Below are 27859 nucleotides of genomic sequence, written 5' to 3'. Positions count from 1 at the left end.
AGAGCTTTTAACTGGCAAAAGCTATGGGTTTTGGAACTCAAAGACAGAAATATTAAAAGAAACAGAGGATTGATTTTTACACATATAGATTAGAAAAAGCTAATCACTCCAGCACCTCTTTGATATAAAAACAGATTCAAACAAAAAGCGTCATTATACTTTAACCAGGGGATACAAACCACCAGAGTAGGGACAAAGTTTACTTTGCCTGAAAGTCAAGTGTGTGGAAGAAGGAAGAGGAGAAAGAGAGAGACAGAGGAGGAGAAAAAGAGGAGAGAAGGAAAATTAGAGAAGGAAAAGGAGGAGGAAGAGGATAAAGGAGAAGGAAGAGAGGAAAAGGAGAAGCAAAAAAGAATTTGCATGTCAAAGTCTACATCCTATACCATAAGAAAATATTTGCAAATTCTGAAACTGATAAAAGTTAATATCCATAATCTATAAAGAGCTCAAGAAACTCAACAACAACAAAACAAACAATCCAGTTAAGAAATGGGTAAAGGACTTGAACAGACATTTTTCAAAAGCGTAACTTCAAATGGCCAACAGACACATGTGAAAATTCTCAGAATCCCCAAACATTAGAGAAATGCAAATCAAAATCATAAATGAGGTTTCACCTCACCCCTGTTAGAATTGTTGTCATACAGAAATCAACAAGCCATAAATACTCTCAAGGATGTGGAGGAAAAGGTACCATAATCCACTATAGGTGGGAATGTAAACTGGTGCAATCATCATGGAAGAAAGTATGGAGAAATCTCAGAAATCTGAATATAGATCTACCACATGACCCAGCCATACCATTCCTGGGAATTTACCAGACAAAATGAAATGAGCATATGAAAGAATGATCTGCATTTATTATTGCAGCTTAATTCATAATAGCTAAAATATGGAGTCAATCAAGATGTCCATCAATTGATGACTGAATAAAGAAATTACAATATATTTACACTATTTAATACTACTCAGCAGTTAAAAAACTGAGATCCTGCATTTTGCAACAAAATGGATACAACTGGAAACCATTATACTTAGTGGAATACATGAAATTTGTATAACTTACAAAAATTTTAAAAAAAATTGCTATCAACAGATCCACTTTCTCAAAAACAAAACAAAAAAACAAACAAACAAAATATTTGCAAACTATGCAACAGATAAAGGGTTAATAACCAGAATCTACAAAGAGATCAAGAAACTCCACAAAAACAAAACCAACAACCCAATTAAGAGATGGGCCAAGGACCTCAATAGACATTTTTCAAAAGAGGAAATCCAAATGGCCAACAGACACATGAAAAAATGTTCAAGATCACTAGCAATCAGGGAAATGCAAATCAAAACCACAATGAGGTTTCACCTCACCCCGGTTAGAATGGCTCACATTCAGAAATCTACCAACAACAGATGCTGGCGAGGATGTGGGGAAAAAGGGACACTAACCCACTGTTGGTGGGAATGTAAACTAGTAAAGCCACTATGGAAGTCAGTCTGGAGATTCCTCAGAAACCTGAAGATAACCCTACCGTTCGACCCAGCCATCCCACTCCTTGGAATTTACCCAAAGGAGTTTAAATTGGCAAACAAAAAAGCGGTCTGCAGCCTAATGTTTATTGCAGCTCAATGCACAATAGCTAAGACCTGGAACCGACCTAAATGCCCAACAACGGTAGACTGGATAAAGAAATTATGGGATATGTATTCTTTAGAATACTATACCGCAGTAAGAAACAACGAAATCCAGTCATTTGCAACAAAATGGAGGAATCTGGAACACATCATGCTGAGTGAAGTAAGCCAGTCCCAAAGGGACAAATACCATATGTTCTCCCTGATTGGTGACAACTGACTGAACACCAAAAAGGAAACCTCCTGAAGTGAAATGGACACTATGGGAAATGGTGACTTGATCAGCATAGCCCTGACTGTTAATGAACAACTTAATACATTATCCCTCTTAGTAGTTTTTTTGTCTGTTCTACTTAATATGACTGGTTTAATTCTGTAATTAATGCACAGTTATTCTTAAGTGTTGAAAATTAACTGAAATGTGATCCCTGTTAAACATAAGAGTGGGAATAAGAGAGGGGAGAGATGTATAATTTGGGACATGCTCAAGCTGACTTGCCCCAAATGGTAGAGTTAGAAACATACCAGGGGATTCCAATTCAATCCCATCAAGGTGGCATGTACCAATGCCATCTCACTATTCCAAGTGATCCATTTCAGTTCACAATTGATCATAATGAAAGGACTAAGAGTCAAAGGGAGCACATAAACAAGTCTAGTACCTGCTAACACTAACCGATAGAATAAATAAAGGGGAGGGTGATCCAATATGGGAAGTGAGATACTCAGCAGACTCATAGAATGGCAGATGTCCTAAATAGCACTCTGGCCTCAGAATAAGCCCTAAAGGCATTCGGATCTGGCTGAAAAGCCCATGAGAGTATTTCAGGCATGGAAAGCCAAGACACTCTGGCAAAAGATCTCTGTGAGTGAGAACCCAGTGGAAAGAACAGGTCTTCAAAGAAGGAGGTACCTTTCTCTGAAGGGAGGAGAGAACCTCCACTTTGACTATGACCTTGTCTAAACAAGATAAGAGTCGGAGAACTCAAGGGGCTTCCATAGCCTTGGAAACTCATGACTGGAGCATAGGGAGATTACTGATGCCATAGACAGGAGTGTCAATTGGCAAAGTCAATAACAGGAGTCACTGTGCACTTACTCCTCATGTAGGATCTCTGTCCTTAATGTGCTGTGCATTGAGATTTAATGCTATAACGAGTACTCAAACAATATATTTCATTTTGTGTTTCTATGGGGGTGCAAACTGTTGAAATCTTTACTTAATGTATACTAAACTGATCTTCTGTAAAAAAAAAAAAAAAAAAAGAAAAAGAAAAAGAAATTATCAACTCCCAACTTGACTCCCACTGGGATTAAACATGACAATAGGTCTGATCTGATTTCATCATCATTTAAAAAAAATCATCTATTATTTTTCACTTTATGTTTCTGTGTGGGAGCAAACTCTTGAAATCCTTACTTAATGTATACTAAGCTGATCTTCTGTATATTAAGATAATCGAAAATGAATCGATGTGAATGGAAGGGGAGAGGGAGTGGGAAAGGGGAGGGTTGTGGGTGGGAGGGATGGTATGTGGGGGAAGCCATTGTAATCCATAAATCGTACTTTGGAAATTTATATTCATTAAATAAAAGTTAAAAAAAATTCTATATAAATAGACTCTGTAGACTTTGCAGTTGACACCACCACTTAAACCTTCCTTGTTTCACCCACTTTAAACTGCAGCTATTCACTTTTGTTCAAATTGGGGATTAGGAAGAAATTAAGCTCCTGCTCTTCTCTCCACCTCACGTTTCCCTTTCAATTTTCCAATCTGTGTCAACTGGACCTTGCGTTTTACATTATTGAACTCAAAAATATTACATTCTGCTCCCTGACTTTTTTTTTTTTTACAAACATGTAGGGTTTGTCCATAAGTGAAATCTATAAGTTGAAAACAACAATTATATTATCATGACTATACATGTTCTAGTGCTGATTCATTTTCTTTATAATAGATTCAATAGCAAAGTTCTCAAGAAAATAAAAAAGGAATGATCATAATGTATAGGTAAAATGGATTTAATTACTTACACTCTCTAGTTGCCCTAGTTGTTCAAAATTTGTACTACTTTAATTTGCATTTGCTTGATATTTGAATAATGAATTCTTAAAACTTTTTTATTTTTCCCTGGTATATAGGATTTTTTGCTGTTTCTTTTATGCTTGTTATTGTTTGGAAGAGAATTTAGGAATTATTTTAACCATTTATATTTTATTTAGAATCTACTTCATTCCTGTATTTTCTTATTAGTAATTAGTACTAATTAAAATAGATGTATTTAGTAAAATTAGTAAATTTAAAAATTACTAATTAAAATTTGTAAAATTTTGAATTTTACAATACAATGCTCTGTTATTGGTATCTAGGACTTTTTCATTTTGCCTGACTCAATTCTAAACCTTTTGAACAGCTACTACCCATTTCCCTAGCCCATCAGCACGGGGCAACTATCTTTTTTCTCGGTTTCTGTGAGTTTGACTATTTCAAGTACCTTGTAAAATCATGCATCATTTATCCTTCTGAGACTAACTATGTCATTTAACTTAATGTCCCTAACATTTCCTTTTATAGCAAATGGCAGGATTTGTTTTCTAATGGCTAAGTAATATTCCATTGTATGTGTTTATTATGCTTTCTCGATGCATTCATTTTTTCATGGATTTTTATAGTGTTAACCTCTTGGTTATAGTGAATAATTCTGCAGTTGAACGTGGGAGTGCAAATATCTATTCAAGATTTGGTTTTCAATTATTTTGAATAAATATTAGAAGTGGGGTTGCTGGATTGCATGAGAGTTCTATTTTAATTGATTGTCAAACCCCCATATTGTTTGTCATAGCAGCTTTTGCATTTCATATCTGACCAATGATGCGAAAAGGCTCATTGTTTCACATCCTTACCAACATTTATTATTTTGTTTGCTTGTTTAGTAATGATCATCTCAACAAGTGTGAGATGATACCTCATTGTGTTTTTGAGTTGCATTTCCTGATGGTTAATGATTCTATGTGTCTTTTCATATATTCATATGTTAATTGTGCTTCATACTATTGAATTTTAAGAGTGCCTTATATGTTTTGGGTATTAGCCTTTTATGTATATATGATTTGCAAAATTTTCTCTCATTTTATAAGACATCTTTTCACTCTTGACTATATCTCTGCTGACCAGAAGCTTTTTAGTTTCATGTAGTCATACTTGTTCCTGCTTATATATCTTTGCTTTTTTTGCCTGTGATTTTTGAGTCATGTTCAATAAAATATTGCCAAGAATCATAATCATATTGTAAGGATTTCTTGCTGTGTTTTCTTCTCAGAGTATATTTTTGCATCTTACATTTAAATTTTTAATCAATTTTGAGTTGAATTTTGTGTATGGTATGAGATAAGGAACCGATTTCAATTGTTTGCATGTGGTTATCTATGTTTCCCAATATCATTTGTTGAAAAGGACTATCTTTCTCCTATAGAGTAGTCTTGATATCCTCATGGAAGATCATTTGACCATATACATGAGGACCTATTTCTAGGCTCTCTTTTCTTTTGCCTTGGTCTATAAAGCTGTTTAGGCCAATACCATGTTCTTTTGATTACTGTAGTCTTAAAATACGTTTTGAAGTCAGGAAGTGTAAGGTCTGCCTTGTTATTTTTCTTTAAACTTGTTTTAGCTATTCAGGTTGTTTTGTGGTTTCATATCAATTTAAGGATTTCTTTTTCTATTTCTTCAATAACCTATCATTGAGGTTTGGATAGAGATTATATTTAATCTGTAGATATTTTGGGATAATATGATCATTTTAAAAATACTGTTTCCTAATCCATGAGTGACCATGGGATGCCCTTCCATTTATTTACATGTTTTCTTTAGTTTATTTCAATGATGTTTTTGTAGTTTTAAGTGCACTAATATTCCATCTCCTCAGTTGCAATTATCCCTAAGTATTTTATTCTTTTTGACGCTACAGTCAGTGGGATTGCTTTATTATTTTTTGTGTTAGTCTTTGTGACTGCGTAGACACATAACTAATTTTTAGGGTGATTTTGCATCATGTAAATTTGCTTAACTTGTATATTCATTCTAGCACATATTTTTGTGGAATCTTGAGGTTTTTCTATATATACATATCATCTGCTGACAGATTCCAATTAAATTGTCCTTTGTTTTCTTGCTTATTTGCTCTATGTAGGGATTCAAGTACTATGTTGAATAGAAGTGATGAAAGTGGGCATCCTTTCCTTGTTCCTGATTTTAGAGGAAACTATTTCACTTTCTCACTATTCATTGAGTACTTTCTAGTTGTGTAATTGTAATATGTGGCCTTTATTATGTTGAGATCGTTTCCTTCTATTCCTAGTTTATTGAATGTTTTATCCTGAGTGTTGAACTTTGTCAGTTGTTTTTTTTTTTCTGTCTATTGAAATGATCATGTGATCTTTAATCCTTAGTTTTATTCATAAAGTTTGTCATTTTGATTGATTTCCATATGATGAACCATCCTTTCAATACAGAGATAAATTCCACTTAGTCATGGCACATGATCCTTTTAGTATGCAATTGAATTTGATTTGCAAGTAAATTGTTGAGAATTTTTGCATCTTGTTTCGGGGATATTGGCCTGTAGTTTTCTTTTCTTGCTTTAGGATCAGAGTGATGGTGGTATCATAAATGAGATTAGAAGTGTACTGTCCACTACAAGTTTTTTAAAAGATATTTACAAGAACTAGCATTAATTATTTAAGTGTTGGGTGCATTTCTCCACTGAAGTCACCTGGCCCTAAGCTTTTCTTTGATGGGAGGATTTTTGTTTATTACTTATCCAATGTCTTTGCTTTTCATGTGTCTTTTTAGATGTCTGTGTTTTCATGATTCGTTTTTTTTTTTTTTTTCCAGGCAGAGTGGACAGTGAGAGAGAGAGAGAGAGAGAGAAAGAAAGGTCTTCCTTTGCTGTTGGTTCACCCTCCAATGGCCGCAGCAGCTGGTGCGCTGCGGCCAGCGCACCATGCTGACCCGATGGCAGGAGCCAGGTGCTTCTCCTGGTCTCCCATGGGGTGCAGGGCCCAAGCACTTGGGCCATCCTCCACTGCACTCCCTGGCCACAGCAGAGAGCTGGCCTGGAAGAGGGGCAACCGGGACAGAATCCGGCGCCCTGACCGGGACTAGAACCCGGTGTGCCGGTGCTGCAAGGTGGAGGATTAGCCTAGTGAGCCGCGGCGCCGGCCATGATTCGGTCTTGATAGAGTATATGTTTACAAGTATTTGCCCAGTCCTTCTGGATTATCCAATTTGTTGGTGTGTAATTGCTCAACATAGTCTATTTTTATATCTTAACCTTTTATTTAAGGTATACAAACTTCATGCATTTTATAAATACAAATTTAGGAACATAATGATTCTTCCCATCCTACCCCTACACCCATATGTACTCCCACCCTTCTTCCTCCTCCCTCTCCTATTCAAAATAGTCTCTTAATAAGTTGTAATGTATCCAGTTGCATTTGTGACTTTGAGTCTTCTCTCTTTTTTCTTACTTAGCCTAGCTAAAAGTGCCAATTTTATCTTTTTTTAAAAGATTCATTTATTTTTTTGAAAGGCAAAGAAAGATATTTCCATCCACTGGTTCACTTAGCAAATGGCTACCATAGCCATGGCCAGGCCAGGCTGAAGACAAGAACTATGAATTTGATCCAGATGTCCCATAAGTGTGACATGGACCCAAGCACTTGGGCCATCTTCACTGATTTTCCAGGTACATTAGCAGGAATGTGGATTATAAGCAGAGCATCTGGGACTTGAACTCCAATATTGGCTCCAATATTGGATGCCAGCAACGGCAAGCAACGTCTTAACCTGGTCTATCACAATGCTGGCCCAAATTTTATCTTTAAAAAATACAATTTAATTTTGTTGATCTTTCTCTCATTTTTCTAGTCTATACTTATTTCTCCTCTAATCTTTCTTATTTTCTCCCTTCTTCTAGCTTTGGCCTTAATTCACTTTTCTTTAATTCCTTGAGGTTTAAATTTGGAGTTTTTATTTGGCATGTGTCTTCATTTTTAATGTGGGCATTTGTTAATATAATTACCCATGTAAAGACTGTTTTAATTATATTTAATAAGTTTGGGTGTCTTGAATTTTTATTTATCTTGAGATATTCTACAATTTCTACTTGTTTATTTCTGTATGAGAGAGCAAGAGCGAGAGTGCATTCCCACCTGTGGGTTCACATCCCAAATGCCTGCAATGGTTGAGATTGCACAGGGCTGAAGTTGGAAGCTGGGAACTCAAACCATATCTCACACATAGGGGCAGGGACCCAATTATTTAGATCATCACCTTTTGCCTTCCATTGTCTTCATTGGCAGGAATCTGGAATCATGAACCAGAACTGAGTATCTAATCTAGGTACTCTGTTATGGGGACATGGGCATCTTAATCAGTAACTTAACCAACATGCCAAATTCCTGTCACTTCTTTATTTCTTCTTTGACCTATTGTTCACAAGTGGGATGTTAAATTTCCACATATGTGTGCAATTTACCTTTTTATTTCTGCCATTTCTTTATAATTTCTTTTTTTTTTTTTTTGACAGGCAGAGTTAGACAGTGAGAGAGAGACAGAGAGACAGAGAGAAAGGTCTTCCTTTTCCGTTGGTTCACCCCCCAAATGGCTGCTACAGCCAGCTTGCTGTGGCCGGTGTGCTGCACCAATCTGAAACCAGGAGCCAGGTGCTTCTCCTGGTCTCCCATGTGGGTGCAGGGCCCAAGGACCTGGGCCATCCTCCACTGTCTTCCCCGGGCCACAGCAGAGAGCTGGACTGGAAGAGGAGCAACCAGGACAGAATCCGGTGCCCCAAATGGGACAGGAACCCGGGGTGCTGGCGCCGCAGGCGGATGATTTAGCCAAGTGAGCCGTGGCGCCGACCTATAATTTCATTCCACTGTTCTCAAAAAAGATACACATCTTGATTTCACTCTTCATAAAGTTATCAAGACTTTAAAAGTATGTGATCTGTTTTCGGTAATGTTCTTGATGCTCTTGAGAAGAAAATGTGTTCTACTCCCATTGGATGGAATATTCTATATATATATTTATTTGGACCATTAGGTATATGGTGTGTTTCAATCTTCTGTTTTCATAATTAATATTCTGTTATTGTCTCCCTTTTTTAACTTTTATTTAATGAATATAAATTTCCAAAGTACAGTTTATGGATTACAATGGCTTCCCCCCCATAACGTCCCTCCCACCCGCAACCCTCCCCTCTCCCACTCCCTCTCCCCTTCCATTCACATCAAGATTCATTTTCGATTCTCTTTATATACAGAAGATCAGTTTAGCATACATTAAGTAAAGATTTCAACAGTTTGCTCCCACACAGAAACATAAAGTGAAAAATAATAAATGATTTTTTAAATGATGATGAAATCAGATCAGACCTATTGTTATGTTTAATCCCAGTGAGAGTCAAGTTGGGAGTTGATAATTTCTTCTTCTTCTTCTTCTTTTTTTTTTTTTAACAGAAGATCAGTTTAGTATACATTAAGTAAAGCTTTCAACAGTTTGCACCCCCATAGAAACACAAAGTGAAATATGCTGTTGAAAATGTTAAATATTACGGTGTTCTTTATTCCTCCCTTCCTCTCTTATAGAAAGATATTGGCTTCTCTTATCTGCTGATGCAGTCATATTATCATCTTCTCTATTATTAGATTTTTTTAAAAGAAGGTCACAGGTGACAAAGTTAGTTTGAGAACCCAGGGCTCCTGACTTCCACAGCAAAGCTGTGCTACCACAGATATGTTTTCACTCATTTATACTTCAATTGAAGCCCCCACAAAATTGACTGTTAAAATTATTAGTGTGGTAGGCAGCCTCTAAAATGATTATGTATGATACTTGCCTGTCAATATTTGCACTTTTCTCTAGTGAACTCATTCCAATTAATACAATATAGCAAAAGTGATGATTTGCCACTACTGAAATTACTTAAAAAGACTCTGTTGATCAAGAAATTCCACAACAACAAAACAAACAGCCCACTTAAGAGATGGGCCAAAGACTTAAACAGACGTTGTTCAAAAGAGGAAATCCAAATGGCCTCGGGTACATGAAAAAAATGTTCAGGGTAGGCCGGCGCCGTGGCTCACTAGGCTAATCCTCCGCCTGGCGGCGCCGGCACACCGGGTTCTAGTCCCGGTCGGGGTGCCAGATTCTGTCCCGGTTGCCCCTCTTCCAGGCCAGCCCTCTGCTGTGGCCCGGGATTGCAGTGGAGGATGGCCCAGGTGCTTGGGCCCTGCACCCCATGGGAGACCAGGAAAAGCACCTGGCTCCTGGCTCCTGCCATCGGATCAGCGCGGTGCGCCGGCCGCATCGCACTGGCCGCGGCGGCCATTGGAGGGTGAACCAACGGCAAAGGAAGCCCTTTCTCTCTGTCTCTCTCTCTCTCACTGTCCACTCTGCCTGTCAAAAAAAAAAAAAATGTTCAGGGTCACTAGCTGTCAGGGAGATGTAAATCAAAATCACAATGAGATTTCACCTTACCTGTTATAATGGCTCTCATCTACAGAAATAAAGGAATAAATGCTGGAGAAGATGTTGGGGAAGTGGTACCCTAATCCACTGTTGGTGGGAATGTAAACTGGTAAAGCCACTATGGAAGACAGTATGGAGATACCTCAAAAATCTGAATATACACCTACCATATGACCCAGCTATCCCACTCCTGGGAATTTACCCAAGGGAAATGAAATCCGTAAAACAAAAGAGCTATCTGTACCTCCATGTTTATTGCAGCTCAATTCACATTAGCTAAGACATGGGATCAACCTAAACAGCTATCAACGAAAACTGAATAAAGAAATTATGGGACATGTACACTATGGAATACTACATAGCAGGAAAAAAATGAAGCTTAGTCGCTTGCAACAAAATGGATCAATCTGGAAAACTTCATACTTAGTGAAATAAGCCAGTCCTAAAGGGACAAACACTGTATGTTCTCCCTGATCTGTGAGAACAAAAGCTGTAAAAGTGAAATTGACGCTTTGAGAAACTGATTTGAACAGCCCTCCTCTTGACTGTTGAGAAACAGTTTTTTATTTTTATTTCTTTTCTCTTCTTAGTACTATATATTGAACTCTTTACTTAACATAGAGTTAATCATATGTATATAAAGTCAATTGAAAATAGATCCCAGTAAAAAAAAATAAGAGGGAGAATTTGAGAGGGAGGAGGAAGTTTGTAACTATAAAGCTGTATAGTTCTGCATACATTCCTACAGACTTACTTCCAAGGGTACAGTTTAGAAATGTATCATGTGACTCCAAATCCCATTAAAATTTGTGGTAAAAATTCCATCTTAAATGTTAAAGTGATCACATTAAGTGTTAAAGTGGACATATAGATAGGATAAAGTGTTTAAAAGATCATATATAGCATTAAGTGCTTGGTACCAATAATAGAATTAAAAAGGAGGGAATGTCCACCATGAGAAGCAGTCCATACAGCAGACTCATAGAGTGACAATAGCTTTAAGTAACACTCTGACCTCAGAATCAGCCCTTAAGGCATTCAGATGTGGCTGAATAGCCCATGAGAGCATTTCAAGCATGGAAAGCCAAGATAATATAGCAAAATTATCCTACATGAAGGATCTCTATGAGTTAGACACCAGTGGAAAGAAGGGACCATCAAAGAAGGATGTACTTTTCTCTAAAGAGGGTAGAGAACTTCCACTTTGCTTATGGCCTTGTCCAAGTACTGATGGAGTTTGCAGCTACAAAAGGCTTCCATATCCTTGACAGCTCATGGCAAGAGCCTCATGTGATCACTGACATTATAAATATGAGTGCTAATTGTTAAATTAACAACAGAAGTCACTGTGAACTTACTCCTCATGTAGAACCTCGGTCTGTAATGAGTTGTACTATGAGAATTAACAGAAAAGCTTGTTCTCAAGCAGTACTTTATATGTTGTCGGTGTGTGTGGGTGAAAACTGTTGAAATCTTTATTTAGTATAGAGTCTTTCTTCTATATATAAAATTAAATTAAAAATGAATCTTAATGAAGAATGGGATGGGAGAGGGAGTAGGAGGTGGGACAGAAGTGGGGATGGGAGGGTGGGGATGGGGGGGAAGAACTACTATATTCCTAAAGTTGTACCTATGAAATTTGCATTCATTAAGTGAAAGCTTAAAAATAAATAAAATTAACTTTTCCATGTTAAAAAAAGACTCTGTTTACTTTCTCTTTGTGTGTTTCCTTCTCTCTGTTTCTTCCTCTCTCTACCTCTTTCAGAACCTTAGCTCATATGTAAGCCAACTGCTATGTTGTGAACTTCCCAAAGGAGAGGTCCATATGACTAGTAACTAAGGAAGGCTTCTTGCCATCTATCAGTGAGGATTTGAGTCCCTCAGACTAACAACCCAACAGAGAATGAATCATTTCATCCACCGCATGACTGAGCTTGGAAGCAGATCTAACTCCATTCAAACCTTGAGATGAGACTATAGTCCTATCTGACACCTTGATTGCCAGCCTATGAGATAGCCTTAGTCAGAGGCAAGTTGCTAATCTGTACTACATTTCTGACCAAAAGAAACTGTGGGTAAAAGGTATTTCTAATTTTAGTGGTCTTAGTTTTAGGTCAGTTTCTCTGCAATAATAGATATCTGAAATGCTTAGTAAGAGCATCATTATAAAGCAATTTTAAGTATACAGTGATATTTGCAACAAAGTAAAGCTCAGATAAATAAGAGTATTTCCCCATATCCCTAAAATAAATCCTAAAAAATTAACATGAAAAGCCTTAAAAATAAAATTTATGAAAAATAAAATTTTAAACAGTACATGTTTTCTAAATATTTGTCTATGATTTTATGGAACATTTCCTTTGTTTTTCTTTTTTAAAGGGTTTTTTTAGTTTGTTCTATTTTTAATTGACATGACATTCTGCAAATTTATGGGCTACATTTTTTTTTTTTTTGAGAGGTAGAGTTACAGACAGAGAGAGACAGAGAGAAAGGTCTTCCTTCCGTTGGTTCAGCCCCCAAATGGCTGCCATGGCTGGTGCTGTGCCAATCCGAAGCCAGGAGCCAGGTGCTTCTTCCTGGTTTCCCATGCGGGTGCAGGGCCCAAGCACGTGGACCATCCTCCATTGCCCTCCCGGGCCACAGCAAAGACTGGAAGAGGAGCAACTGGGATTAGAACCCAGTGCCCATATGAGATGTGGGCACCACAAGTGGAGGATTAACCTAGTGAACCATGGTGCCGGCCCCCTACAATGTCATTTTGATAGGTGTTTACATTGTGTAATAGTCATTATTATATCCATCAGTTTTTGCTTCTTTATGAAACATCAAAGAGCTTATAATTTAAGCCATTTTTAATATACAGTACGTGATTAGGGCTGTACTCATCCTCCTGTGCAAAACAAACAAACAAACAAACAAACAAAAAAAAACACCAGGACTTACTCCTCCTCTTTCTTTTTTTTCAACTTTTATTTAAAAAATATAAATTTCCAAAATACAACTTTTGGATTATAGTGGCTTTTCCCCCCATAGCCTCCCTCCCACATGCAACCATCCCGTCTCCCACTCCTTACCCCATCCCATTCTTCATCAAGATTCATTTTCTTCCTTTTTTTTTTTTTTTTTTTTTGACAGGCAGAGTGGACAGTGAGAGAGACAGAGAGAACGGTCTTCCTTTACTGTTGGTTCATCCTCCAATGGCCGCTGTGGCCGGCACGCTGTGGCTGGCGCACCACGCTGATCTGAAGCCAGGAGCCAGGTGCTTCTCCTGGTCTCCCATGGGGTGCAGGGCCCAAGCACTTGGGCCATCCTCCACTGCATTCCGAGGCCACAGTAAAGAGCTGGCCTGGAAGAGGGGCAACCGGAACAGAAACCGGCGCCCCAACTGGGACTAGAACCCGATGTGCCAGCGCCACAGGCAGAGGATTAGCCTATTGAGCTGTGGTGCGGGCTCAAGTTTCATTTTCAATTATCTTTATATACAGAAGATAAACTTAGTATATACTAAGTAAAGATTGCATCAGACTGCACTCACAAAGACACACAAAGTATAGAGTAATGTTTGAGTAGTAGTATTACCGTTAATTTGCATAGTACAACACATTAAGTACAGAAATCATACATGGGGAGTAGGTGCGCAGTCACTCCTGTCGTTGACTTAACAAATTGACACGCTTATTTATGATATCAGTAATCACCCAAGGCTCTTGTCAGGACCTGCCAAGGCTATAGAAGCCTTCTGAGTTAAACTCCAATTTTATTTAGAAAAGGGCACAAAGTGGAAGTTCTCTCCTCCCTTCAGAGAAATGTACCTCCTTCTTTGATGGCCCGTTCTTTCCACTGGGATCTCACTCACAGAGATCTTTCATTTAGGTCATGTTTTTGGCACAGTGTCTTGGCTTTCCATGCCTGTGTAACTCTTGTGGCATTTTTAGCCAGATCTGAATGCCTTAAGGGCTGATTCTGAGGCCAGAGTCCTGTTTAGAACATCCACCATTCTATGAGTCTGCTGTGTATCCCGCTTCCCATGTTGGATTGTTCTCTCTTTTTAATTCTGTCAGTTAGTATTAGCAGACACTAGTCTTGTTTATGTGATCCCTTTTACTCTTAATCCTATCATTATGATCAATTATGAACTGAAACTGACCACTTGGACTAGTGAGATGGCATTGGTACATGCCACCTTGATGGGATTGAATTGGAATCCTCTGGCAAGTTTCTAACTCTATCGTTTGGGGCAAGTTTGATTGAGCATGTGCTGAAATGTACATCTCCTCCCTCTCTTATTCCCACTTTTATATTTAACAGGGATCACTTTTACTTTTCAGTTAAGTTTCAACACATAAGAATAATTGTGTGTTAATTACAGAGTTCAACCAATGGTATTTAGTAGAACAAAAGAAAAAAAATACTAAAAGGGAAAAAGTATTAAGTTGTTCCTCGACAGTCAGGACAAGGGCTGATCAAGTCATTTTTTCTCATAGTGTCCATTTCACTTCAACAGGTTTCCCCTTTGCTGCTCAGTTAGTTGTTGCCGACAAGGGAGAATATATGATATTTGTCCCTTTGGGACTGGCTTAATTCACTCAGCATAATGTTTTCCAGATTCCTCCATCTTGTTGCAAATGACTGGATTTCATTGTTTTTGACTGCTGTATAGTATTCTATAGAGTACCTGTCCCATAATTTCTTTATCCAGTCTACTGTTGATGGGCATTTGGGTTGGTTCCAGGTCTTAGCTATTGTGAATTGAGCTGCAATAAACATTAATGTGCAGACAGCTTGTTTGTTTGCCAATTTCATTTCCTTTGAGTAAATTCCAAGGAGTGGGATGGCTGGGTTGTATGGTAGGGTTATATTCAGGTTTCTGAGGAATCTCCAGACTGACTTCCATAGTGGCTTAACCAGTTTGCATTCCCACCAACAGTGGGTTAGTGTCCCTTTTTCCCCACATCCTCTCCAGCATCTGTTGTTGGTAGATTTCTGTATGTGAGCCATTCTTTCTGGGGTGAGGTGAAACCTCATTGTGGTTTTGATTTGCATTTCCCTGATTGCTAGTAATCTTGAACATGTTTTCATGTGTCTGTTGGCCATTTGGATTTCCTCTTTTGAAAATGTGTCTGTTGGCTATTTGTATTTCCTCTTTTGAAAATGTCTATTTAGGTCTTTGGTCCATCACTTAATTGGGCTGTTTGTTTTGTTGTTGTGGAGTTTCTTGATCTCTTTTTATATTCTGGTTATTAAACCTTTATCAGTTTCATAGTTTGCAAATATTTTTTCCCATTCTGTCAGTTGCCTCTTCAGTTTCCTAGCAATCCAAACATCTACAGCCAACTTATATTTGATCAAGGATCTAAAACCAATTTCTGGAGCAAGGACAACAAATGGTGCTGGGAAAACTGGATTTCCACATGCAGATGCATGAAACAAGACCCCACCTTACACCTTACACAAAAATCCACTCAACATGGATTAAAGATCTAAATCTATGACCGGACACCATCAAACTATTAGAGAACACTGGAGAAACCCTGCAAGATATAGACATAGGAAAGACTTCTTGGAAAAGACCCCAGAGACACAGGCAGTCAAATCCAAGATTAACAATTGGGATTACATCAAATTGAGATTTTTCTGTACTCCTCCTCTTTCACCCGAACTTTGTATACTTCATTTTCCTCTTTCCCGTACCCTCTCCAGCCTCTGGTGACTTTTATTCCACTCTCTACTTCTATAAGATCAACTATTTTAGATACCACATATGAATGACATCAAGTAGTATTTGTCTCTCTGAGCTTGACTTAATACAGTTAACATAATGTCCTCCAGGTTGTTCTAAATGCTAAGATGTCATATTTTATGGTTGAGTAATGTCTCATTATGTATATGTTTCTGTTAAAAATCTGTTGTGGCACTTACATTCATTCAACATCTTGGCTATTGTTAACTGCAGTAAACATTGGAATGCAACTATCTCTTTGTCCCCTTTGTGTTTTTATACTGCTAAGGCAGTATTGATAATTTCATATATGTTCTAGCAAATGTAAATAAGCATGAACTAAATATTCACAGGGAAGAAAATAAAGTTTCTTTAGTGCCTTTGATACGGTGTGATTCAGATTGTCATTGCAGCCCTTTATTTAAGAATACTGAATTTAAGAATACTGAACAAGGCCAGCGCCGCGGGTCAATAGGCTAATCCTCCGCCTTGCGGCGCTGGCACACCGGGTTCTAGTCCCGGTCGGGGCGCCGGATTCTGTCCCGGTTGCCCCTCTTCCAGGCCAGGTCTCTCCTGTGGCCAGGGAGTGCAGTGGAGGATGGCCTAAGTGCTTGGGCCCTGCACCCCATGGGAGACCAGGATAAGTACCTGGCTCCTGCCATCGGATCAGCGTGGTGCGCCGGCCACAGCGCACAGGCCACGGTGGCCATTGGAGGGTGAACCAATGGCAAAGGAAGACCTTTCTCTCTGTCTCTCTCTCTCACTGTCCACTCTGCCTGTCCAAAAAAAAAAAAAAAAAGAAAAAAAAAACCCAAACAGAATACTGAATTTATTACCCAGAGATGGAAACTTCTCTGAAAGAAACTATTTATCTTGTTTCTTGGATAAGAATTTTTTAGTAATTAATTGCTATAAGAAATGTTTAAAATATGTATTTAAACTCCTCTTCAAGAGTCACTGCTAGCACTTTTAGTTTGCAAGTATACAATAAATTAGTTCCTTGAAGTTGAATAACAAATAGTAAAATAAAAATAGCTCACATAACAAATATTAAAATGTAACCTAAGTTCATGCTTTGTGTGATTTACTAAACAATCAAATCCAAGAATAGTGATAACACAACATAAGCAAAGTTAACCTCTAGCAAAATTGTATCTACAATAATTATATTACATCATGTATCCATAACTTCTCTACCATTGCTTCCAAGTTTATATGATTAAAAAACAGAACAATTGGTATTGCTACTGAATGTGGTCATATAAGCAAATGAAATTAAATCGTCATATGAAAGAGTTATCTATACCCCCACATTTATAGCAACTGAATTCACAATTGCTAGATATGGAGTCAACCCAGATGTCCATCAACTGATGATTAGATAAAGAAAATGTGATATATATGTGTGTATATATATGTATATATAATGGAATACTACTCAGCCATAAAAAATGAAGTCCTGTAGAATGGATGCAACTGGAAATCATTAAGCTTAATGATATAAGCCAGTCTCATAAAGACAAACATCATGTTTTCTATGATGTGTAACAGTTAATATAAAAAAACAAAAAAAGCATAGGAATGAAATGGACATTTTGGGATATGATTGTCATTTTTTGCCCTTGCTTATCCTCCTATGGAGCTGTGATCTTCCTACTTTTTGCTTGTTGAAATACTAACATTAATGGCAAAGTATGCCTGTGAATATTGAATGAATTAAAATTATGTCTTTGCAGGGGCCAGCGCCATGGTTCACTTGGTTAATCCTCCACCTGCGGCACCGGCATCCCATATGGGCTCCGGATTCTAGTCCCAGTTGCTCCTCTTCCGGTCCAGCCTCTCTGCTGTGGCCCGGGAGGGCAGTGGAGGATGGCCCAAGTCCTTGGGCCCTTGTACCTGCATGGGAGACCAGGAAGAAGCACCTGGTTCCTGGCTTCGGATCAGCACAGTGCCAGCTGTAGCAGCCATTTGGGGAGTGAACCAACAGAAGGAAGACTTTTCTCTCTGTCCCTCTCTCTCACTGTCTATAAATCTACCTGTCAAATAAATTTTAAAAAATTATGTCTTTGCAAAAACTAATGAAGAGAGGGAAGAGAGAAATGTGGATTGAGAGGGGGGAGGAGGGAAATGGGGGAAGTGTGGCTGTCTTCTTGGAGCTGTACCTAGGGAAAGCATAAAATCTGTTGTCTTTACATTAATAAAAATAAAAAAGCATTCATCATTACACATGCAAAACTAATAGCATCAAAAAATAAAAGTCTTCTTGGATTTATAGAAGACAGCAGAAATGGTCTTAGATTAAATCACTTCTGTAAGAAAATTTTAATTTATTTATGTCTTTAAATTTTTATGACTCAGAGTAGGTGTTTGGTATAGCAGTTGAAACACTGATTTGGGATACCTGAATACCACAATGGGTTGCCAGAGTTTAATCCTGGCTCTGTTTCTGACTCCAGCTTCCTGCTAATGTGTGTCCTGAGAGGCAGAAGATGATGGCTCAAGTAGATGTGTCCCCTGCCATCTATGTAGGAGATCTGGATTGAATTCCAGGTTCCTGTATTTGACCTGATCTAGTCCTGAATGTTGTGAGTACCTGGGTACCTGGGAGGTGAACAAGCAGATGGATCTTTGTCTGTCTCTGTCTTTCTGCTTTTTAAATAAAGAGCAAAAATAAATAATAAATAAAAAGAAACAATTTTATAACAAAGCCCATGTTTCTTTAAAGAAATTAGAGCATGTTATAAAATTAAGAATAAAAATAATTAAAATATCTGAAATAAACCATATTTATTATAGATTTTTTGTAGTATCATTGGGTACAAAATTATCCATTCTTTGCATGAGAACAGTATGTCTGTGTTTTTTATCTCATACTTGTGAAAAAGTAAGAATGATGTTTCTGAGTCAGGTTTTCATTTTAAGCACAGCATCATCAAATATGTTCCAAAATTTTGTTTAACTCTAGGATATTACAAAATTCTCATTTTTAAAAAGAAATATAATGATAAAAATTATTAACTCTCATATATGGCAGTTTCCAAAATATTTAATTATTTAGTCTAAAATAATTCATCTCACAATTGTGTTTGGGAGCCTACAATTGCTGTTAGTCATGTTCACTTGGAATCATTCTGATTTTCTGTGCTGTTTTCTTTGAGAATTCTTAGAGTGTGTTTTTATTCCTTCTGTCAGCCACCTAGTCATGTGTGATATTAACCTTTAATAGCAATACATAGAAAAATATTACCCAAACAAGTTGGGTGCACAATCTTAAATCCTTAGATAAAAACTGTAGATCACAATGTAGATCAATACATTGTGTAGCTCAAAAAAATTGCCTATGCACCAATGCGTGAATCCTTAATTCATGCTGTGGGTGATCTCTTATCAGAATTCCTCAGCCACTTGTCAAGGAAATACAATAAGTGGACTTAATATTTTTTTAATACTAAGAATTTGTAAAGCAGAAATATACACTTTATTAATATCTCAAAGAATATTAATGTTCCTTGAAACACATTTCTGTAATGTTGGTGTAAAATAAAGCCCAAATAGCATGATGGAAAATAAATTGGATTCGAAATTAGGCAGACTTCCGGACTGACAGTTTCACTCATTTGGTTTCCTGGAATATTATGAACCTTATTTCAAAACAACAACAACAAAAGCAGTGCTTAGCTTTACATGGTAAGAGGAAAATAGTTGCTTAATAAGTAATAGTTTGCATTCTTCCATTCCTCACTCCACGGTTTCTTCTTTTAGACTGCTTTAATTGGTCTCTTGGTTGCGAGTAAAAGAAAATACAATCAAATTCACTTAGGCAAAAAGAGAATTTATTGGCGCCCATAAAATGACGAGACTCGATTCAGGGCCCAGAAAATATAATTAGGAGTTGGTTTCTCTCCATCTCTTTACTCTGCCTTCTGTCATATTGGCTTCGGTATTTAGCATCACATGGTAGCAAGAGGTTGCCTGGAGCTCCAACCCCAACATTCTCTCAGGTTTCAGTCCTAACAGGAACGAAAATGAACATGTCTTTGCTGGAAATTGTCAACTAAATTTTGCTTTCATTTGGATGGATGTGTATGCCTGTCCTGACCATTTCCTGTTGCTGAAGGAATGGGCACAGGTGACTGGTGCAGGGTCCTGTGCTTCCACCTCATGAATGCTGTGTGTGTGTGTGTGTGTATGTGTGTGTGTAGGGGAGGTGGGTGGATGTAGGTTTATATTTCTGTATGAATTATGTGTCAGGTTCTTAAAAACCGAATGGACTGGAAGTGAGGAAGATCTATATCCCCAAAATAGCTGGAACTGAGGTTACAGTTCTCAGAAACAAGTGAATAGAAACTGGGCAGTAATAACAGCTGATGTGCACTATAAATCCCCTCCTGTCAATCCAGTCATGCATACTGTAGGTGGGCAACTTCTCTCCCCATTCAAACAATGATGTCTTTACAATAATTTGCACGTTATTACCCCATAATCTACAAGAACTCTTGCTGTATCAATTACTTATCTAAAATCTCTTTTCATCTCCTACTGTAGTTTCTAACATTTAGACCCAGTTCAGGTTTATATTTTGGCTGACCCTAATTCTCCTCTACCAAATCTTTATGCCACTCTGAAAATTGTCTTCCCTCTGAGATATCAGAGCTTCCCTCACCTGGATGGCTTCCCATACAGGTACCGTTTTGAATCCCAGCTGCCCCACTTCTGATCCATCTCCCTGCTGATGCACCTGAGAAAGCAGCGGAAGATGGCCCAAGCGCTTGGGCCCCTGCACCCAGGTGGGAGAACTGGATGAAGCTCCAGGGTCCTGGCTTTGTCCTGGTCCAGTTCCAGCCACTGCAGGCATTTTGTCAGTGAAATTGTGGATGGAAGGACTCTCTCTCTCTCTCTCTCTCTCTCTCTCTCTCTCTCTCCCTGCCTTTCAAATAAATAAATAAATCTTAAAAAAAAAACTGCCACAAATAATCATCTAGTAGAGGTTTGCTAAAGGAATAAATGAAGATGTCAAATGGCAGTGAATAAATACCTAATGTTCCCTTCTTGGGTTATGGTCTAGACATTGTCAGTTGCAGTGTGAGATAAACACTGTTAGTACAAGTGCAAATTTCAGGGGGTTTCATGCTCCAGGTTGTTTCTCTTAGAATATAAATAGCTACATTGGTCTTACAGAGTTGAGTGAGGGTCTTTGTCTCTGCCTCTCACAAACACACAACACCTCTACCCATATATAAAACTAAACTTCCCAAGATGCATGTTTAATTCAAGACTTATATAATGAAGCTGCTATTTTTCATGAGTTTCTCTGTATAGCCTCGAATGGTACACTACAAGAAGGCAGTGGCCACAATTTTACCATAGCAAAATCTCTAGATACAGCAATTTTTATGACAATTTATTTGACTACAAAGTATCTGGCAGGCTTCAGAAGGAGGAAAAAATCATCCAGAGTTTTCAACAGAAGAAACTTCTAAAGGTAGATGAATCCAATGCATTTCAAGGAAAAAAAAAAGTAGATTAGCCAACGGTGAAATCTCTACAGTCCTAGGAAGATTTCTCCTCCCTTGAGTTTTGCTGAAGCAGGATTTTCATCAATTATTCCCATGAAAGTTTAAAAGTGCTGTAAGTATATAATTCTCATTCTTAAAGGCAAAAGTTCTTTTTTTAAAATACAATTTGAAATTTATTTTTTAAATATAAGGGCCATGTGTGAGTGCAATTTAATCATAAAATATGCAAAATATACATGAATATAGAAAGTTTAAAACCTGTATAGTGTATCCATTTCCTTCCTCATTGGTAATTGCTTTTAATTGCTTATATTGTAACATTTTAAAAACCTCATATATTATTTTCCATAAATAATGGAAATAATGGAATTCTCCCAGTGAATTTTGGCAAACATCTATTCCTCCTCTATTAACCATGTTGGTCAGAAACTGACTTCTAGTTTCTGCCTCTACCACAAAATCCAAGCCTTCCTATGAGCCTTTTCTAACAGCCTGGCAAAGCATGAAACACAAGCTCAGGCTGTAAGATGCATACGGCCAGGACTCTCAACTTCAAGTGAGCAAGACAAGAAATCGAGGAATTTCGAGGGTCAGAATTCTCACAGTAGCAGCAGCCCCAGAGGTGATGACAGAGTGGCAGCTGTGATAACACACTGACCAGGCTACTGCTGCCCAAGTGTGTTGCAGCATTTCCTTCTTCCTGGTTTGCTTCTGAACTTCCTTATTTCCCTTCTTCCTGTCTCCTGACTCTGTCAGCTGTTATCCTTCCAACAGCAGGTAGAGTGGAGTTCTATAACCATTTTGTGCTTGTTATCAAGATTGTAGTTTAGCTGTATTTTGGTTATTTTCCTTGTACATATTTTTCTATCTTTTTCACTGACCCTTTTCTCAATACATACCCAATGTATCTTTTGTAATTACATAGTTATTACAATACATATAGCAATGCATATGCACAATAGCATATAATTACAGAATTATATGTTATTGGATTTTTACAAATCAAATCTGAGACTTTCTGAGTTTCAATGGAAAATTTTTTTAAAGATTTACTTATTTATAGTGTCCATTTCATTTCACTAACAGTGACTTGATCAGCTCTTGTCCTGACTGTTGATGTGCAATGTAATACTTTATCCATTTTAGTATTTTTTTTTTGTTCTTGTACCATTGGTTGAACTCTGTAATTAACACACAATTATTCTTTGGTGTTTAAATTTTAACTGAAAAGTGATCCCTGTTAGGAATTTGGAAAACATTATGTTGAGTGAAATAAGTCAATCCCAAAGGGACAAATACCACTTGTTCTCCTTGATAGGTGACAACTAACTGAGCACCAAAAAGGAAACCTGTTAAAGTGAAATGAACACTATGAGAAACGGTAACTTGATCAGCCCTCACCCTGACTGTTGATGAGCAACTTGATATGTTATCCCTCTTAGTATTTTTGTTTGTTTGTTCTACTTAATAGTTTTGGTTGAATATTGTAATCAATACACAATCTTCTTAAGTGCTGGAACTTAACTGAAAAGTGATCACTGTTAAATATAAGAGTGGGAATAAGAGAGGGAAGAGATGTGCAATTCGGGACATGCTCAAGCTGACTTACCTCAAATGGTAGAGTTAGAAACATACCAGAGGAGTCCTTCACTTCGCCCTCCAGCCGCGGGAGCTGCATCTTGATCCCGAGCGAGCCGAGTCGTCTCAGCTGTGAGCCTAGCGGCGGCAGCAGCCCACCTCAAACCACCAGATCACCTTTCCCCGCGGCCTCGCCATGGCGACCTACGGACAGCCCTGCGCGTGGCCAATGTGTATTCCTCCATCATACGCCGACCTTGGCAAAGCTGCCAGAGATATTTTCAACAAAGGATTTGGTTTTGGGTTGGTGAAACTGGATGTGAAAACAAAGTCCTGCAGTGGTGTGGAATTCTCAACATCTGGTTCATCTAATACAGATACTGGTAAAGTTACTGGGACCTTGGAGACCAAATATAAATGGTGTGAGTATGGTCTGACTTTCACAGAAAAATGGAACACTGATAACACTCTGGGAACAGAAATTGCAATTGAAGACCAGATTTGTCAAGGTTTGAAGCTGACGTTTGATACTACCTTTTCACCAAATACAGGAAAGAAAAGTGGTAAAATCAAGTCCTCTTACAAGAGGGAGTGTATAAACCTTGGTTGTGACATTGACTTTGATTTTGCTGGGCCTGCAATCCATGGTTCAGCTGTCTTTGGTTATGAGGGCTGACTTGCTGGGTACCAGATGACCTTTGACAGTGCCAAATCAAAGCTGACAAGGAATAACTTTGCAGTAGGCTACAGGACTGGGGACTTCCAGCTACACACTAATGTCAATGATGGGACAGAATTTGGAGGATCAATTTATCAGAAAGTATGTGAAGATCTTGACACTTCAGTAAATCTTGCTTGGACATCAGGTACCAACTGCACTCGTTTTGGCATTGCAGCGAAATATCAGCTGGATCCCACTGCTTCCATTTCTGCAAAAGTCAACAACTCTAGTTTAATTGGAGTGGGCTACACTCAGACTCTGAGGCCTGGAGTGAAGCTCACGCTGTCTGCTCTGGTAGATGGGAAGAGCATTAATGCTGGAGGCCACAAACTTGAGCTTGCCCTGGAGTTGGAGGCTTAATCCAGCTGAAAGAAACCTCTGGGAATGGATATCTGAAGATTTGGCCTTAATATATTCCATTGTGACCAGCAGACTTCTCCCCCATGAAGGTGATCAAAACAGAGGATGATCTAGACAAGAGCTGTATTTTAAGTATTTAGACAGTCACTTGTTTGCTGGTTTCTAGTTGAATTGGTTCTCTCTCTAGTTACCAACACTGCAGTCGTGCAGCCACCTGCACATTATTTAAATGTATTTAACTGTTAAATGCACTACCCACCAATAATGAAATAGACCTTTATGAAAACTGTGAAAAAAAAAGAAACATACCAGAGGATTCGAATTCAATCCCATCAAGGTGGCATGTACCAATGCCATCTCACTAGTCCCAGTGATCCATTTCTGTTCACAATTGATCATAATGATAGGACTAAGAACCAAAGGGATCACATAAACAAGAATAGTGTCTGCAAATACTAGCTGATAGAGTAAAAAAGGGAGAGAATGATCCAACATGGGAAGTGAGATACACAGCAGACCCATAGAATGGCAGATGTCCTAAACAGCACTCTGGCCTCAGAATCAGCCCTTAAGGCATGCGGATCTGGCTGAAAAGCCCATGAGAGTATTTCAGGCATGGAAAGCCAACACACTCTGGAAAAAACAAACAAACAAACAAAAAAAAAAAAAAAAAAAAAAAAAAAAACCAACCAAACCTCAATGAAAGATCTCCGTGAGTGAGATCCCAGTGGAAAGAACGGGTCATCAAAGAAGGAGGTACCTTTCTCTGAAGGGAGGAAAGAACTTCCACTTTGACCATGGCCTTGTCTAAAAATTATCAGAGTCAGTGAACTCAGGGGGCTTCCATAGCCTTGACAGCTCATGACAAGAGCCTACGGTGATTACTGAGGCCATAAACAAGAGTGTCAATTTGTTAAGTCAACAACAGGAGTCACTGTGCACTTACTCCTCATGTAGGATCTTTGTCCTTAGTGTGCTGTACATTGAGATTTAATGCTATAACTAGTACTCAAACAGTATTTTTCACTTTATGTTTCTGTGTGGGAGCAAACTGTTGAAATCTTCACTTAATGTATGCTAAACTGATCTGTATATAAAGAGAATTGAAAATGAGTCTTGAGGGCGGAGCCAAGATGGCGGAATAGTGAGGGCGCACACCGATAGTCCGGGAAAATTTAGTTTAATAAAAGGGAAGTTACGGTAGCCTCAGAAAAAAGAACCAGGAAAATATTGCAGAGGAAACTCTTCTGGATCAAGTGGCTGTGAATCGGAGGACCTACTGGGAGAACAAGGTCGCCCACCACGCGGAAGCTGAGCCGCGGGACTGAGCCGCGGGAGCCGCAGAGTCTGCGCGCCAGTGCTCGAAAGGGAGTGCATGCCACACAGACAACAGCGGGGAGACTTGGGACGTCCAGGGCTCCGAGTCCACACATCGGTGCTGGAAGAGGAGGTGAGCTCAATAACCCGAGACATTGGTGGGGAAACGGGGGTCAGAATCTAGAGGGGGGCCGGAAAGTGCAGCAAACTCACTACCGGAAAGAAGGGAAAAAAAGCTTAGGGGTTTCTCTTCCCCCTAACCTTGCAAAGGTTGCAAGGCTGCAAGGCTTGAAGAATTCACAAGAGACAAAGAGCAGGCCCCCTCTCTGGATTTACATATCAACAGTGGAGAGCTAAGGAACTGAGTCACTACAATTCAGTAGCCTAGGCAACCCAGTGGGAGTCAAGAGGAGCCTAAACGAACTCTGTGGGTAGAAGCCAGAGACTGGAAGCTAAATACCATCAATTCTGCACAGCCTTGCCGTGCGGTGTTACTTACCCCCTGAATAAATAAAATAAATAAATAAATAAAAAGAGAGAGATTTACCACGCATAACCTGAGGGTGTCACCTTTGCACACCCTTAACCAGGAAGAACCAAGCAGAGCTCTCAGGCCGCACCCATCTCAAGCCTCCAAGGCTCCTCCAACAGCAGGCAGTCCACTTAACATGGACATAGTATAAAATAATAATAATAATAATAAAAAAACGCACAGTGACGCAAGAAGAATTAACTATGCCAAGTAACAAACACAGAAATTGAGGGAACAAGATCAACAATGACACTATGATGCCTCCAAATAAACAAAACACCCCAAACCAAGATTATGAAGATGATGAGATAGAAGAAATGCAAGATACGGATTTCAAAAAATTTATGATAAGAACATTTAGAAGTTTTCAAAAGCAAATCCTTGAACTACAGAAATCCTTATTGGACAAGATTGAAAATCTCTCTCGTGAAAATGAAATTTTAAGGAAGAATCAAAATGAAACTCAGAAACTAGTAGAACAGGAAAGTTTGATAGCGAAGAGAAATCAAAATGAAATGAAGAGCTCAATAGATCAAATGACAAACACATTAGAAAGCCTTAAAAACAGAATGGGTGAAGCAGAAGAGAGAATATCGGACTTAGAAGATAGAGCACAGGAAAACATACAGTCAAACCAAAGAAAAGAAGAGGAAATTAGAAACCTAAAAAATATTGTTGGGAATCTACAGGATACTGTTAAAAAAACCAACATTCGAGTTCTAGGAGTTCCTGAAGGCATGGAGAGAGAGAAAGGATTAGAAGGCCTTTTTAGTGAGATACGAGCAGAGAACTTTCCAGGTTTGAAGAAGGACAGAGACATCTTAGTACAGGAAGCTCATAGAACCCCCAATAAACATGACCAAAAGAGATCCGCACCACTACACGTGGTAATTAAACTTACCACAGTGAAACATAAAGAAAAGATCCTAAAATGTGCAAGAGAGAAATGTCAGATTACTCTCAGAGGATCTCCAATCAGACTCACAGCAGACTTCTCATCAGAAACACTACAGGCTAGGAGGGAATGGTGAGACATAGCACAGGTGCTAAGAGAGAAAAATTGCCAGCCCAGAATATTATATCCTGCCAAGCTCTCATTTGTGAATGAAGGTGAAATAAAGACCTTTCATAGCAAACAGAAATTGAAAGACTTTGTGGCCACTCGTCCGGCCCTGCAAAAGATACTTAAAGATGTGCTACACTCAGAAACACAGAAACACGGCCATCAATATGAAAGAAGGGAAAGGAAGAACACCTACCAGTAAAAGAGCATGGGAAGCTCAAAGCATATACTAGAAAATATTTCCGGGAAAATGGCAGGGCAAAGTCACTAGGTATCAATAGTCACATTGAACATTAATGGTCTGAATTCTTCAGTTAAAAGACACCGTTTGGCTGACTGGCTCACAGAACACAACCCAACTATTTGTTGCCTACAAGAAACACATCTCTCTAACAAAGAGGCATGCAGACTGAAAGTGAAAGGTTGGAAAAAGATATTCCATGCCAACAGAAACCAAAAAAAAGCAGGTGTAGCCATATTAATATCAGACAAAATAAACTTTAATACAAAAACTGTTAAGAGAGACAAAGAGGGACACTATATAATGATTAAGGGTTCAATTCGACAGGAAGATGTAACTATTATAAATGTATATGCACCTAATTACAGGGCACCGGTCTATTTAAAAGATATGTTAAGGGACTTAAAGGGAAACTTAGATTCCAATACAATAGTACTGGGGGACTTCAATACTCCACTCTCAGAAATAGACAGATCATCCGGACAGAAGATCAACAAGGAAACAGCAGATTTAATTGACACTATTGCCCAAATGGATCTAACAGATATCTACAGAACTTTCAACCCTACATCTACAGACTTCACATTCTTCTCAGCAGTGCATGGAACCTTCTCTAGGATTGATCACATACTAGGCCATAAAG

The 27859-nt window shown here is 38.5% G+C and overlaps 1 pseudogene; it reads left to right on the top strand.

Annotated features, from left to right (window-relative positions):
- Nucleotides 1-23049: 23049 nt before the first annotated feature.
- Nucleotides 23050-24367, top strand: LOC127490746 (voltage-dependent anion-selective channel protein 2-like; annotated as a pseudogene).
- The last annotated feature ends 3492 nt before the right edge of the window (nucleotides 24368-27859 follow it).

Source organism: Oryctolagus cuniculus, chromosome 6 (assembly GCF_964237555.1).
Source record: "Oryctolagus cuniculus chromosome 6, mOryCun1.1, whole genome shotgun sequence".
Classification (NCBI taxonomy): domain Eukaryota; kingdom Metazoa; phylum Chordata; class Mammalia; order Lagomorpha; family Leporidae; genus Oryctolagus; species Oryctolagus cuniculus.
This window is presented reverse-complemented; position numbering and strand designations above follow the sequence as displayed.